The sequence below is a fragment of the Ambystoma mexicanum genome, chromosome 7p, assembly GCF_040938575.1.
Source record: "Ambystoma mexicanum isolate Mex_15411 chromosome 7p, UKY_AmexF1_1, whole genome shotgun sequence".
NCBI classification, from domain to species: domain Eukaryota; kingdom Metazoa; phylum Chordata; class Amphibia; order Caudata; family Ambystomatidae; genus Ambystoma; species Ambystoma mexicanum.
In genome coordinates, this window is record NC_090939.1 from 659946935 (window position 1) to 659962159 (window position 15225).

The 15225-nt window shown below is 62.4% G+C and overlaps 1 protein-coding gene across 2 annotated transcripts in view; it reads right to left on the bottom strand.

Annotated features, from left to right (window-relative positions):
• The window catches only part of RFX8 (regulatory factor X8), a 1087262-nt gene that overhangs the window by 139770 nt on the left and 932267 nt on the right, over positions 1–15225 (bottom strand). The gene's annotated exons all lie outside the window — the stretch shown is intronic.

Genomic DNA, 15225 nt, shown 5'->3' on the forward strand with positions numbered 1-15225 from the left:
ATACACACATGACAGTTGCACATGAGTGGCATTGGCAAACCTCAGACATGTCATCACAATCCCCAACACACATGTCATTGCAACTCGCACACATGAGCCATACCACAGCCATATCGCAACTGCCAGCACCATCCCTACACATACAACAGCATGAGCAGCCAAAGGGGAGCCAGACATCACATGCAACACAGGAAGTGCACCACACATGTACACACACCACCACACTTGCATGCATGTGTACACCTCTGCCAAGTGTGGCACTGTTCAGACGGGCATCCATGTCACATCTGCCAATCAGGCTTCCACATACCGCTGTCACATGCATCCATGTTGCATCACTGTTGCACCCTTGTCAAATACACACACATGCACATGTACACAGTGCTCATACATGCAGCCGAAAACAACATACATGCGTGACATCACGGACATGTCTACTTACATACACATTCATCCAAACATGTGTGCACGCACAACTGCATTTGGCATGCAAGCCTACACACACAAGCACCATCCATGTCTCACACATTACAGCCCTCGCATGTGTCAGCCCCACGGCCCTGTACACCCCCACCCATACTCGACCCCATACAAACAGATGTGCAACCTGCACACTACCGAATAATCACCACACGCACTGCTCACAATCAGGATGCATGTACACTCACCGCTCGACTCCAGACGGGTCTGCTTCTCCAGGACCTGGACGTGGCGCGATGGGGATATGCATTCCAGGACCCTCATCTGTTCTTCCGACAAGTGGCCCCGGCGCCCCTTGGCATCCGCTGCCTTCAAGAGGCGCCGGGCCTTGTTCAGGGTCCTGGACCTGAAGTCCTCCCAGCGCTTCCTGACATGTTGTAAGTCCCGGACTGCCACCCCCTCCGCGTTGATGGCAGTCACGATGTCAGTCCAGATCCGAGTCCGTCCTTCCTTGTCGGCGCGGGAACGTCCGAAGAGGGCATCATACTGCCCCAGGACTTGCTCCACCAGGACACCAACTTCGGTGGCACTGAAGCTGGTGCCCCTCTGCCTCTCTGGCCGGGGGTTGTCAGTGGTCACAGATGGTGTTTGCCCCGACATGACAACCCCAGAGGCAGGAGTGGGTGGGCAACTGGGTCCTGGGGCTGGGCTGTGGAGCGATGGAATCCCAGTCGGGAGTCTTCGGTTCCAGCAGGGGTGGTCACAGCAACAGTGTAGGACATGACATGCAGTGCAGGACCAGGGACAGGAGGCAGCACAGGCCGCCGCGGAGGTGCCTGTGTGCAATCCTGTCCCCAATCCTGTCCCTGCATCATCTTGCACCAGCAGGGATGCCTACGTCCAGACCCGTTTTCAGGCAGGGGATGAGCTGACGTCAACTGGCCTTCCTCTGCCTGCGGACGTGGCCATCCAGGTCCGGGTTGAGCCTGTCCTGGCTGGTGTGGCGTTGCGTCAACAGGCCATGCGAGGTGACCTGCAGTCTTTTCATGGAGAGACTGCACGTCATCTCGAATGGCTCGTTGACCACGTCAGCCTGCTGGGACAGGTCACCCAGGCCGGATTCCTCCGTCTGATGGGGCTTGCTCCGACCTCCTCCTCAACTGGACCCCCTAGCGCCAGTCGTCCTCTGTGCCATCTTCCCACCCATCAGTCACCTGGGTGCCCTGTGGAGCTGCCTCTGACGGTGCGGCCAGGCTGCTGGCAACATGGTGGGAGCCATGAAGGCTCGGGGCCTTCGACATCGGAGGGGCAGGCATCGGCCGGAGGGCAGGAGGACCCAGGACAGAGAGTGTCTTCCGTGTGGCAGCGGTTGGGCCACGCCATAGGTGCGGAGCGGCGGCGGGCTGAAGAGGCGCGGCTCACAATGGTCAGGGCGGAGAACTCCATGCGGAGGGCCCTGAGGCGGGCCGAGTGCCTCGAGGCAATCCGCAGGGGGTTGGAGGAGGACACGGTGTCGTCCCTGCGGACCCTCGGGGACATGGAACAGGACCGCCTCCGGGACATCGAACAGGAGTTCGATGATGCCCTGGCCCGGAACACCACGGAGTGAGCCGCTGGACTTGCCCGCCGCCTTTGTATATAGTTCTTTAGTTTTAGGTTTCCTTTGTTTCTTATTATGATTTGGAGTCGACGGACACTGCTCCACTTTTTGTATATAGTTGCATTTTAGTTAGGTTTTTTTGTAGGTTTCCTTTGTTCAGTTGGGCTCATGGACCCTTGGAAGTTTTTTACATAGTTCTTGATTGGTTAGAAATGTTTTTACATTTGACTTTGGACCACATTTTTTTGGATTCTGATTTGCTGTTTTTTTTTTTTTTTATACGGACATGCAGCTTATTTTTTCTCATTCTCATTGTAGTTTGTTTCATTTCTTTAGCATTCTTTAATTTTTTTCAATACAATTTTGTTTTCATACTTCACTGTGTGGTATCATCTCATTGGTTTCATGCATGTCATGTTGGGTGTTTTCCCATTCAATTGCAACCATTGTGTGTGACGGACATGGGTTCATTAGCTTCATGAACATTGGGGGTGTAACATGTAATTTCCATTTCCATGTGGGTGAATGGGTTACTTGGTAGGGCTTTTTGGCTGTGGAGGCTGACCATAACGCACATGATTGGGGATTGTGAGGACCTGGTGGAGGCTGCCCATGGTGGCTGGGGGGTGGGGGTGGTGGGAGACATGGGTGGGGGCCTGGTGGAGGGTGCCCCTGCACTGCTGGGGGTGGGGGTGGTGGGAGACATGAGTGGGGGCCTGGTGAGGGCTGCCCATGGTGGCAGGGGGGTTGGGGTGGTGGGAGACATGAGTGGGGGCCTGGTGGAGGCTGCCCCTGCACTGCTGGGGGGTGGGGGTGGTGGGAGACATGAGTGGGGGCCTGGTGGAGGCTGCCCCTGCACTGCTGGGGGGTGGGGGTGGTGGGAGACATGAGTGGGGGCCTGGTGGAGGGTGCCCCTGCACTGCTGGGGGGTGGGGGTGGTGGGAGACATGAGTGGGGGCCTGGTGGGGGCTGCCCATGGTGGCAGGGGGGTGGGGTTGGTGGGAGACATGAGTGGGGGCCTGGTGGAGGGTGCCCCTGCACTGCTGGGGGGTGGGGGTGGTGGGAGACATGAGTGGGGGCCTGGTGGGGGCTGCCCATGGTGGCAGGAGACATGAGTGGGGGCCTGGTGGGGGCTGCCCATGGTGGCAGGGGGGTGGGGGTGGTGGGAGACATGAGTGGGGGCCTGGTGGAGGCTGCCCCTGCACTGCTGGGTGGTGGGGGTGGTGGGAGACATGAGTGGGGGCCTGGTGGAGGCTGCCCCTGCACTGCTGGGGGTGGAGGTGGTGGGAGACATGAGTGGGGGCCTGGTGGAGGGTGCCCCTGGATGCTGGGGGTGCAGGGGGACATGAGTGGGGGCCTGGTGGAGGCTGCCCCTGCACTGCTGGGGGGTGGGGGTGGTGGGAGACATGGGTGGGGGCCTGGTGGAGGGTGCCCCTGGATGCGGGGGGGGGTGGGGGTGCAGGGGACATGAGTGGGGGCCTGGTGGAGGGTGCCCCTGGTGGCTGGGGGGTGGGGGTGGTGGGAGACATGGGTGGGGGCCTGGTGGAGGCTGCCCCTGCACTGCTGGGGGGTGGGGGTGGTGGGAGACATGAGTGGGGGCCTGGTGGAGGCTGCCCCTGCACTGCTGGGGGGTGGGGGTGGTGGGAGACATGAGTGGGGGCCTGGTGGAGGCTGCCCCTGCACTGCTGGGTGGTGGGGGTGGTGGGAGACATGAGTGGGGGCCTGGTGGAGGCTGCCCCTGCACTGCTGGGGGGTGGGGGTGGTGGGAGACATGGGTGGGGGCCTGGTGGAGGGTGCCCCTGGATGCTGGGGGGTGGGGGTGCAGGGGGACATGAGTGGGGGCCTGGTGGAGGGTGCCCCTGGTGGCTGGGGGGTGGAGGGAGTGGGAGACATGGGTGGGGGCCTGGTGGAGGCTGCCCCTGCACTGCTGGGGGGTGGGGGTGGTGGGAGACATGAGTGGGGGCCTGGTGGAGGGTGCCCATGCACTGCTGGGGGGTGGGGGTGGTGGGAGACATGAGTGGGGGCCTGGTGGGGGCTGCCCATGGTGGCAGGGGGGTGGGGGTGGTTGGAGACATGAGTGGGGGCCTGGTGGGGGCTGCCCATGGTGGCAGAGGGGTGGGGGTGGTGGGAGACATGAGTGGGGGCCTGGTGGAGGCTGCCCCTGCACTGCTGGGGGGTGGGGGTGGTGGGAGACATGTGTGGGGGCTTGGTGGAGGCTGCCCCTGCACTGCTGGGGGGTGGGGGTGGTGGGAGACATGAGTGGGGGCCTGGTGGAGGCTGCCCCTGCACTGCTGGGTGGTGGGAGACATGAGTGGGGGCCTGGTGGAGGCTGCCCCTGCCCTGCTGGGGGGTGGGGGTGCCGGGGGACATGAGTGGGGGCCTGGTGGAGGGTGCCCCTGGTGGCTGGGGGGTGGGGGTGGTTGGAGACATGGGTGGGGGCCTGGTGGAGGCTGCCCCTGCACTGCTGGGGGGTGGGGGTGGTGGGAGACATGAGTGGGGGCCTGGTGGAGGCTGCCCCTGCACTGCTGGGTGGTGGGGGTGGTGGGAGACATGAGTGGGGGCCTGGTGGAGGGTGCCCCTGCACTGCTGGGGGGTGGGGGTGGTGGGAGACATGAGTGGGGGCCTGGTGGGGGATGGCCATGGTGGCAGGGGGGTGGGGACGGTGGAAGACATGAGTGGGGGCCTGGTGGGGGCTGCACATGGTGGCAGGGGGGAGGGGGTGGTGGGAGACATGAGTGGGGGCCTGGTGGAGGCTGCCCCTGCACTGCTGGGGGGTGGGGGTGGTGGGAGACATGAGTGGGGGCCTGGTGGAGGGTGCCCCTGGATGCTGGGGGGTGGGGGTGCAGGGGGACATGAGTGGGGGCCTGGTGGAGGGTGCCCCTGCACTGCTGGGGGGTGGGGGTGGTGGGAGACATGAGTGGGGGCCTGGTGGGGGCTGGCCATGGTGGCTGGGGGGTGGGGGTGGTGGGAGACATGAGTGGGGGCCTGGTGGAGGGTGCCCATGCACTGCTGGGGGGTGGGGGTGGTGGGAGACATGAGTGGGGGCCTGGTGGGGGCTGCCCATGGTGGCAGGGGGGTGGGGGTGGTTGGAGACATGAGTGGGGGCCTGGTGGGGGCTGCCCATGGTGGCAGAGGGGTGGGGGTGGTGGGAGACATGAGTGGGGGCCTGGTGGAGGCTGCCCCTGCACTGCTGGGGGGTGGGGGTGGTGGGAGACATGAGTGGGGGCTTGGTGGAGGCTGCCCCTGCACTGCTGGGGGGTGGGGGTGGTGGGAGACATGAGTGGGGGATTGGTGGAGGCTGCCCCTGCACTGCTGGGGGGTGGGGGTGGTGGGAGACATGAGTGGGGGCCTGGTGGAGGGTGCCCATGCACTGCTGGGGGGTGGGGGTGGTGGGAGACATGAGTGGGGGCCTGGTGGGGGCTGCCCATGGTGGCAGGGGGGTGGGGGTGGTTGGAGACATGAGTGGGGGCCTGGTGGGGGCTGCCCATGGTGGCAGAGGGGTGGGGGTGGTGGGAGACATGAGTGGGGGCCTGGTGGAGGCTGCCCCTGCACTGCTGGGGGGTGGGGGTGGTGGGAGACATGAGTGGGGGCTTGGTGGAGGCTGCCCCTGCACTGCTGGGGGGTGGGGGTGGTGGGAGACATGAGTGGGGGCCTGGTGGAGGCTGCCCCTGCACTGCTGGGTGGTGGGAGACATGAGTGGGGGCCTGGTGGAGGCTGCCCCTGCCCTGCTGGGGGGTGGGGGTGCCGGGGGACATGAGTGGGGGCCTGGTGGAGGGTGCCCCTGGTGGCTGGGGGGTGGGGGTGGTTGGAGACATGGGTGGGGGCCTGGTGGAGGCTGCCCCTGCACTGCTGGGGGGTGGGGGTGGTGGGAGACATGAGTGGGGGCCTGGTGGAGGCTGCCCCTGCACTGCTGGGTGGTGGGGGTGGTGGGAGACATGAGTGGGGGCCTGGTGGAGGGTGCCCCTGCACTGCTGGGGGGTGGGGGTGGTGGGAGACATGAGTGGGGGCCTAGTGGGGGATGCCCATGGTGGCAGGGGGGTGGGGGTGGTGGAAGACATGAGTGGGGGCCTGGTGGGGGCTGCATATGGTGGCAGGGGGGAGGGGGTGGTGGGAGACATGAGTGGGGGCCTGGTGGAGGCTGCCCCTGCACTGCTGGGGGGTGGGGGTGGTGGGAGACATGAGTGGGGGCCTGGTGGAGGGTGCCCCTGGATGCTGGGGGGTGGGGGTGCAGGGGGACATGAGTGGGGGCCTGGTGGAGGGTGCCCCTGCACTGCTGGGGGGTGGGGGTGGTGGGAGACATGAGTGGGGGCCTGGTGGGGGCTGGCCATGGTGGCTGGGGGGTGGGGGTGGTGGGAGACATGGGTGGGGGCCTGGTGGAGGGCGCCCCTGCACTGCTGGGGGGTGGGGGTGTTGGGAGACATGAGTGGGGGCCTGGTGGAGGCTGCCCCTGCACTGCTGGTGGGTGGGGGTGGTGGGAGACATGAGTGGGGGCCTGGTGGGGGCTGCCCCTGGATGCTGGGGGGTGGGGGTGGTGCGAGACATGAGTGGGGGCCTGGTGGAGGGTGCCCCTGCACTGCTGGGGGGTGGGGGTGGTGGGAGACATGAGTGGGGGCCTGGTGGGGGATGCCCATGGTGGCAGGGGGGTGGGGGTGGTGGAAGACATGAGTGGGGGCCTGGTGGGGGCTGCACATGGTGGCAGGGGGGAGGGGGTGGTGGGAGACATGAGTGGGGGCCTGGTGGAGGCTGCCCCTGCACTGCTGGGGGGTGGGGGTGGTGGGAGACATGAGTGGGGGCCTGGTGGAGGGTGCCCCTGGATGCTGGGGGGTGGGGGTGCAGGGGGACATGAGTGGGGGCCTGGTGGAGGGTGCCCCTGCACTGCTGGGGGGTGGGGGTGGTGGGAGACATGAGTGGGGGCCTGGTGGGGGCTGGCCATGGTGGCTGGGGGGTGGGGGTGGTGGGAGACATGGGTGGGGGCCTGGTGGAGGGCGCCCCTGCACTGCTGGGGGGTGGGGGTGTTGGGAGACATGAGTGGGGGCCTGGTGGAGGCTGCCCCTGCACTGCTGGTGGGTGGGGGTGGTGGGAGACATGAGTGGGGGCCTGGTGGGGGCTGCCCCTGGATGCTGGGGGGTGGGGGTGGTGCGAGACATGAGTGGGGGCCTGGTGGAGGGTGCCCCTGCACTGCTGGGGGGTGGGGGTGGTGGGAGACATGAGTGGGGGCCTGGTGGAGGCTGCCCCTGCACTGCTGGGGGTGGGGGTGGTGGGAGACATGAGTGGGGGCCTGGTGGAGGGTGCCCCTGGATGCTGGGGGTGCAGGGGGACATGAGTGGGGGCCTGGTGGAGGGTGCCCCTGCACTGCTGGGGGGTGGGGGTGGTGGGAGACATGAGTGGGGGCCTGGTGGGGGCTGGCCATGGTGGCTGGGGGGTGGGGGTGGTGGGAGACATGGGTGGGGGCCTGGTGGAGGGTGCCCCTGCACTGCTGGGGGGTGGGGGTGGTGGGAGACATGAGTGGGGGCCTGGTGGGGGCTGCCCCTGGATGCTGGGGGTGGTGGGAGACATGAGTGGGGGCCTGGTGGAGGGTGCCCCTGCACTGCTGGGGGGTGGGGGTGGTGGGAGACATGAGTGGGGGCCTGGTGGAGGCTGCCCCTGCACTGCTGGGGGTGGAGGTGGTGGGAGACATGAGTGGGGGCCTGGTGGAGGGTGCCCCTGGATGCTGGGGGTGCAGGGGGACATGAGTGGGGGCCTGGTGGAGGGTGCCCCTGCACTGCTGGGGGGTGGGGGTGGTGGGAGACATGAGTGGGGGCCTGGTTGGGGCTGGCCATGGTGGCTGGGGGGTGGGGGTGGTGGGAGACATGGGTGGGGGCCTGGTGGAGGGTGCCCCTGCACTGCTGGGGGGTGGGGGTGGTGGGAGACATGAGTGGGGGCCTGGTGGAGGCTGCCCCTGCACTGCTGGGGGGTGGGGGTGGTGGGAGACATGAGTGGGGGCCTGGTGGAGGCTGCCCCTGCACTGCTGGGGGGTGGGGGTGGTGGGAGACATGAGTGGGGGCCTGGTGGAGGCTGCCCCTGCACTGCTGGGGGGTGGGGGTGGTGGGAGACATGAGTGGGGGCCTGGTGGAGGCTGCCCCTGCACTGTTGGGGGGTGGGGGTGGTGGGAGACATGAGTGGGGGCCTGGTGGAGGCTGCCCCTGCACTGCTGGGGGGTGGGGGTGGTGGGAGACATGAGTGGGGGCCTGGTGGAGGCTGCCCCTGCACTGCTGGGGGGTGGGGGTGGTGGGAGACATGAGTGGGGGCCTGGTGGAGGCTGCCCCTGCACTGCTGGGTGGTGGGGGTGGTGGGAGACATGAGTGGGGGCCTGGTGGAGGCTGCCCCTGCACTGCTGGGGGGTGGGGGTGCCGGGGGACATGAGTGGGGGCCTGGTGGAGGGTGCCCCTGGTGGCTGGGGGGTGGGGGTGGTGGGAGACATGGGTGGGGGCCTGGTGGAGGCTGCCCCTGCACTGCTGGGGGGTGGGGGTGGTGGGAGACATGAGTGGGGGCCTGGTGGAGGCTGCCCCTGCACTGCTGGGTGGTGGGGGTGGTGGGAGACATGAGTGGGGGCCTGGTGGAGGGTGCCCCTGCACTGCTGGGGGGTGGGGGTGGTGGGAGACATGAGTGGGGGCCTGGTGGGGGATGCCCATGGTGGCAGGGGGGTGGGGGTGGTGGGAGACATGAGTGGGGGCCTGGTGGGGGCTGCACATGGTGGCAGGGGGGAGGGGGTGGTGGGAGACATGAGTGGAGGCCTGGTGGAGGCTGCCCCTGCACTGCTGGGGGGTGGGGGTGGTGGGAGACATGAGTGGGGGCCTGGTGGAGGGTGCCCCTGGATGCTGGGGGGTGGGGGTGCAGGGGGACATGAGTGGGGGCCTGGTGGAGGGTGCCCCTGCACTGCTGGGGGGTGGGGGTGGTGGGAGACATGAGTGGGGGCCTGGTGGGGGCTGGCCATGGTGGCTGGGGGGTGGGGGTGGTGGGAGACATGGGTGGGGGCCTGGTGGAGGGCGCCCCTGCACTGCTGGGGGGTGGGGGTGTTGGGAGACATGAGTGGGGGCCTGGTGGAGGCTGCCCCTGCACTGCTGGGGGGTGGGGGTGGTGGGAGACATGAGTGGGGGCCTGGTGGGGGCTGCCCCTGGATGCTGGGGGGTGGGGGTGGTGGGAGACATGAGTGGGGGCCTGGTGGAGGGTGCCCCTGCACTGCTGGGGGGTGGGGTGGTGGGAGACATGAGTGGGGGCCTGGTGGAGGCTGCCCCTGCACTGCTGGGGGTGGTTGGAGACATGAGTGGGGGCCTGGTGGAGGGTGCCCCTGGATGCTGGGGGGTGGGGGTGCAGGGGGACATGAGTGGGGGCCTGGTGGAGGGTGCCCCTGCACTGCTGGGGGGTGGGGGTGGTGGGAGACATGAGTATGGGCCTGGTGGGGGCTGGCCATGGTGGCTGGGGGGTGGGGGTGGTGGGAGACATGGGTGGGGGCCTGGTGAAGGGTGCCCCTGCACTGCTGGGGGGTGGGGGTGGTGGGAGACATGAGCGGGGGCCTGGTGGAGGCTGCCCCTGCACTGCTGGGGGTGGGGGTGGTGGGAGACATGAGTGGGGGCCTGGTGGAGGCTGCCCCTGCACTGCTGGGGGGTGGGGGTGGTGGGAGACATGAGTGGGGGCCTGGTGGAGGCTGCCCCTGGATGCTGGGGGGTGGGGGTGGTGGGAGACATGAGTGGGGGCCTGGTGGAGGGTGCCCCTGCACTGCTGGGGGGTGGGGTGGTGGGAGACATGAGTGGGGGCCTGGTGGAGGCTGCCCCTGCACTGCTGGGGGTGGGGGTGGTTGGAGACATGAGTGGGGGCCTGGTGGAGGGTGCCCCTGGATGCTGGGGGGTGGGGGTGCAGGGGGACATGAGTGGGGGCCTGGTGGAGGGTGCCCCTGCACTGCTGGGGGGTGGGGGTGGTGGGAGACATGAGTGGGGGCCTGGTGGGGGCTGGCCATGGTGGCTGGGGGGTGGGGGTGGTGGGAGACATGGGTGGGGGCCTGGTGGAGGGTGCCCCTGCACTGCTGGGGGGTGGGGGTGGTGGGAGACATGAGCGGGGGCCTGGTGGAGGCTGCCCCTGCACTGCTGGGGGGTGGGGGTGGTGGGAGACATGAGTGGGGGCCTGGTGGAGGCTGCCCCTGCACTGCTGGGGGGTAGGGGTGGTGGGAGACATGAGTGGGGGCCTGGTGGAGGCTGCCCCTGCACTGCTGGGGGGTGGGGGTGGTGGGAGACATGAGTGGGGGCCTGGTGGAGGCTGCCCCTGCACTGCTGGGGGGTGGGGGTGGTGGGAGACATGAGTGGGGGCCTGGTGGAGGCTGCCCCTGCGCTGCTGGGGGGTGGGGGTGGTGGGAGACATGAGTGGGGGCCTGGTGGAGGCTGCCCCTGCACTGCTGGGGGTGGGAGACATGAGTGGGGGCCTGGTGGAGGCTGCCCCTGCACTGCTGGGGGGTGGGGGTGGTGGGAGACATGGGTGGGGGCCTGGTGGAGGGTGCCCCTTGATGCTGGGGGGTGCTGGTGCAGGGGGACATGAGTGGGGCCTGGTGGAGGGTGCCCCTGGTGGCTGGGGGGTGGGGGAGACATGGGTGGGGGCCTGGTAAAGGCTGCCCCTGCACTGCTGGGGGGTGGGGGTGGTGGGAGACATGAGTGGGGGCCTGGTGGAGGCTGCCCCTGCACTGCTGGGGGGTGGGGGTGGTGGGAGACATGAGTGGGGGCCTGGTGGAGGGTGCCCCTGCACTGCTGGGGGGTGGGGTGGTGGGAGACATGAGTGGGGGCCTGGTGGGGGCTGCCCATGGTGGCAGGGGGGTGGGGGTGGTGGGAGACATGAGTGGGGGCCTGGTGGGGGCTGCCCATGGTGGCAGGGGGGTGGGGGTGGTGGGAGACATGAGTGGGGGCCTGGTGGAGGGTGCCCCTGCACTGCTGGGGGGTGGGGGTGGTGGGAGACATGAGTGGGGGCCTGGTGGGGGCTGCCCATGGTGGCAGGGGGGTGGGGGTGCAGGGGGACATGAGTGGGGGACTGGTGGAGGGTGCCCCTGCACTGCTGGGGGGTGGGGGTGGTGGGAGACATGAGTGGGGGCCTGGTGGGGGCTGGCCATGGTGGCTGGGGGGTGGGGGTGGTGGGAGACATGCATTGTTGATCAGTAGTGCAAGGTGACATGTGGGTTTGCTAGGGGGCATGCCCATGGTGGATGGGCTGCCTGCGGGACATGAGCAGGGGTGCAGGGTAGTAGTCCCCCGTGGTGTGGGCTGCCTGCAGGGGCCATGGAGGTTGTGGAGCGTACACCTGGGAGGACCCACACGCCCAATTCACGTGTAGTACTCCCCAGAACCCCTGAAATACACATACCCTGCTGAAATTGCGTGTGCAACTTCCCGCGCACCCCTGAAATACACGTACCCTGCTGAATTCGCGTGTGGAACTTCCCGCGCACCCCTGGAATACACGTACCCTGCTGAATTCGCGTGTGGAACTTCCCACGCACCCCTGAAATACACGTACCCTGCTTGCACGGGGCCAATCGCGTGTGGAACTTCCCGCGCACCCCTGAAATACACGTACCCTGCTTGCACGGGGCCAATCGCGTGTGGAACTTCCCGCGCACCCCTGAAATACACGTACCCTGCTCGCACTGGGACAATCGCGTGTGGAACTTCCCGCGCACCCCTGAAATACACGTACCCTGATGAAATCGCGTGTGGAATTTCCCGCGCACCCATGGAATACACGTACCGTGCTCGCACTGGCCCATTCGCGTGTGGAACTTCCCGCGCACCCCTGAAGTGCACGTACCCTGCTGAAATCGCGTGTGGAACTTCCCGCGCACCCCTGGAATACACATACCCTGCTGTAATCGCGTGTGGAACTTCCCGCGCACCCCTGAAATACACGTACCCTGCTCGCACTGGGCCAATCGCGTGTGGAACTTCCCGCGCACCCCTGAAATACACGTACCCTGCCGAAATCGCGTGTGGAACTTCCCGCGCACCCATGGAATACACGTACCCTGCTCGCACTGGGCCAATCGCGTGTGGATCTTCCCGCGCACCCCGGTATACACGCACACGTATTTTTTGTCAGCGGGTGTCCGTGTTTGTGGGTACCCCTTTGCACGTCATTTGTCCTGGAGGGCCACAGTGTAGGACATTCATCATGGCTGTATATAGGTGCTATTTGTTGGCGCACCTTTTGGCGCACATTTCTTCCAGGCGCAGAGACGCTACTGCCTGCTTTCTTGTGGCGGTCGTGTTTGTGCCTGTGCGCTGGTTTGAGCGTGCGCTTTTTTGCCCTATTCTATTCCATGAATACGTGTTGTAGGCGAGCGTGTGGGCGTTCCGCGCACTTGTACCCTGTACTTCCCCCGTGACGCCCACGTTTTGGCAAGTTGTTCCCCATTCCGAGTGTTACGCCCCATGTTCCGCCTACTTTTGTTGCGTGCGCCGCGCTATGTTCGATTTTCGCTGTGGCCTGTGCGATTTTCGCTGTGACCTGGCGCACGCAGTTAGATGGCCTGTGCGCCAACGTGCGCCGCGCACTTTTTTTATCGCACATCCGATGGTTTTCTCGCGCACGGCCTTCCATGAATCGATGTGCGCTGCTTTTCGTGCGATTTTCGCACTTGCACTGCGATTTTCGCTATTCCACTGCGATTCGCACGTTTTTGCCCACTGGCGCCGCGCTAATTATTCCATGAATCGGCCTGACAGTTTTTAAGTGAAAGTGAAACTGTTTTTTCATTTACCGAGGATTCCCAGCCTGACGGGGAATATTCATGAGCATGTGAATCCATGCCAGACTCCATGCTGGAGAATCACAGATAACCTACTGCCCAGTTGCAGTGTGCAGAAGATACAGACGCATTTGTTTATACATTGTTTTTACATTTTTTATTTAATTATAGTGTTACAGTTTAAACAAACTTTTCACACTATAATCAATACATTCAATAAAAGTCAAAAGAAAATGATTAATTTTCATAATCGTAAATCATCATAAGTTAATTCTAAGTTGGACAATTATATACAATTAACTATGTACACATCAAAAACAAGAAAAGAAATCTCAATAAGATTACAACATTTCATAGAAGCGGCTTTAAAAATCAAGAAATCAGCTTTAGACCTCACTTATATAAAAGACACTAGACTATATTTAATAAAATACCAGTATGAATATCTCCTACCAACTTCTCTTCAATTTTATACCAAAGATTGATAATGGCAAGACACAATGACAAGGTGAATCAGATTAGACATCTGAGCCAAAACTCTTTCATGTGACTAGTTTCCGAGTTGTTTCCAAGCTATCCAAAAACTTCTTTTGTAAATGTTCACAACTAATACATTCTCTTAAAAGATGCTGTAATGTTTCTATGACAGAGCATTTGCATAACCAACAGGTTCTGTGCAGTACAGGTATACCCTGATGCGGGTCTAATGTTGATAAAATGAATTAACTGATTGAGCCGCATTAACATGAATGTTCTTCTATATTTGAGCGCAGGAAATTTGAGAACATAAGAATTAGATGTGTGATAGTTTACAAATATAGATTGTAAGGTTCTGTCTAAAATTCTGGCAAAAAGATTTGAGAGGGTGATGTGATCAATGAGAACCAATGAGGTTTTGCAAAACAAGGAACGTGAGTGACAAAACACAGAAATTACTGCAATTGATCTTGAAGATCAGAACTGGAAGCGAGTTAGTGACAGCTGGGTCAATGGATGCAGATGCGACATTTGAATCAAGTTGGGGTACTTTCTCGCATTACTCATATGGGCTTAGGAGTGAGATACAATGTAATGATAAGACTCTGCAGGACTCCAGCTGCATCAGTAACAATAAATTGACTTATGTCTAGTCTCTTTGATCTAAAGAGAGGGATTTTGCAGGGTGCTTACTTTTACCAGTTGTTCATCATTTCTATGAAACCTGCGGTTGCAAACCTGCAAAACACAGACAACATTGAGGGCGTGACTAAAGGAGGGGAACTAAAAGGTTTGGTTGATGATCTCTTGTTAGTTGTGAAGAATTTGATATCATCCTTGATAGCCGCCTTGGGGATAATGAAGGAGTTTGGAATTCTACTTGTCTATCACATTAACTGGGATAACTCAGTGGAACTCCCAGTGTCGATATCAATCCTTAGAACCTTCCAGATTAATGTGGTTTCCCGTGAGCCCAGGGAAATAGATGCATCTCAGAAATGTGGTTGCAAGCTGGATTATCAAGGGCAAACATGGATGGTCTGATGGAGAATTTGAAGATTGAGGTGGAGAAGTGGCCCACTATCAACCTGTTTCTGTGGGGATGGGGGGCATATTTATTCTATTAAAATGCTCCAGGTCCCAAAAGTAAATTTTGTTCTTGTGATGTTGCCCCTTCCTGTGCCAGGCATGGTGCTTAATGTCCTGATTGACCTGACAAGGAAAGTCACCTGGGACAACAAGCCTCCATGCATCACCCTGAAGAAGTTGCAGAGGCCTTAGGAATGTGGCTGGTTTGGCCTCTGTATTTCAAGGGAGCCGGGCTCCTTGTTGTCTCCAGGCGTACCTTGAACTTTGGACAGGAAAAGCAGAAACAAGAACTTGGTCACTGAATTACTGAGGTACTTTTGAATCACGATGTGTGGAATCTGTGGGTCCAAATCAGACCTGCTTCGAGAGGCTTCAATCCTGAAATAACAGCTGACGGGACTCCACTTTTCTGACTAAAATGGTATCTGTGAGGCGCAAGGTACACAAATGACCTCTGTGGCTAGGACCGCCATCTGACATGTGCTCAACATAAACGAGTGAAGGGTCAATACAACTGCACATATAGTGTATATTGAAGGCTGAGAAGAATTTTAAACTGCTTGAAAACGATCCGCCTGTAGAGGTTGTCCACACACACTACTAGAAGAGTTAAGATTCATATCGGGTAAACCCCACAGCGCTTCATCAATGTAATAGACATTGTAGGGGACACTGTTTGTTTACTAATTCCATGATGGTGAGGTGAGTTGCAGGGATGCAGAGCCGTGCTGGTGGCTGGCAGGTGAGTGGTGGAACAGGGTTGAGGTGAGATTGGAAGGGGGTGGTAATACAGGGGGAAGAGAGGTTGTTGGATGGGGAGGAAGGAAATTGCGTCCAAAGCAATGGGCTGGGATGGAAAATGGCTGCAATTGGAGCGGTT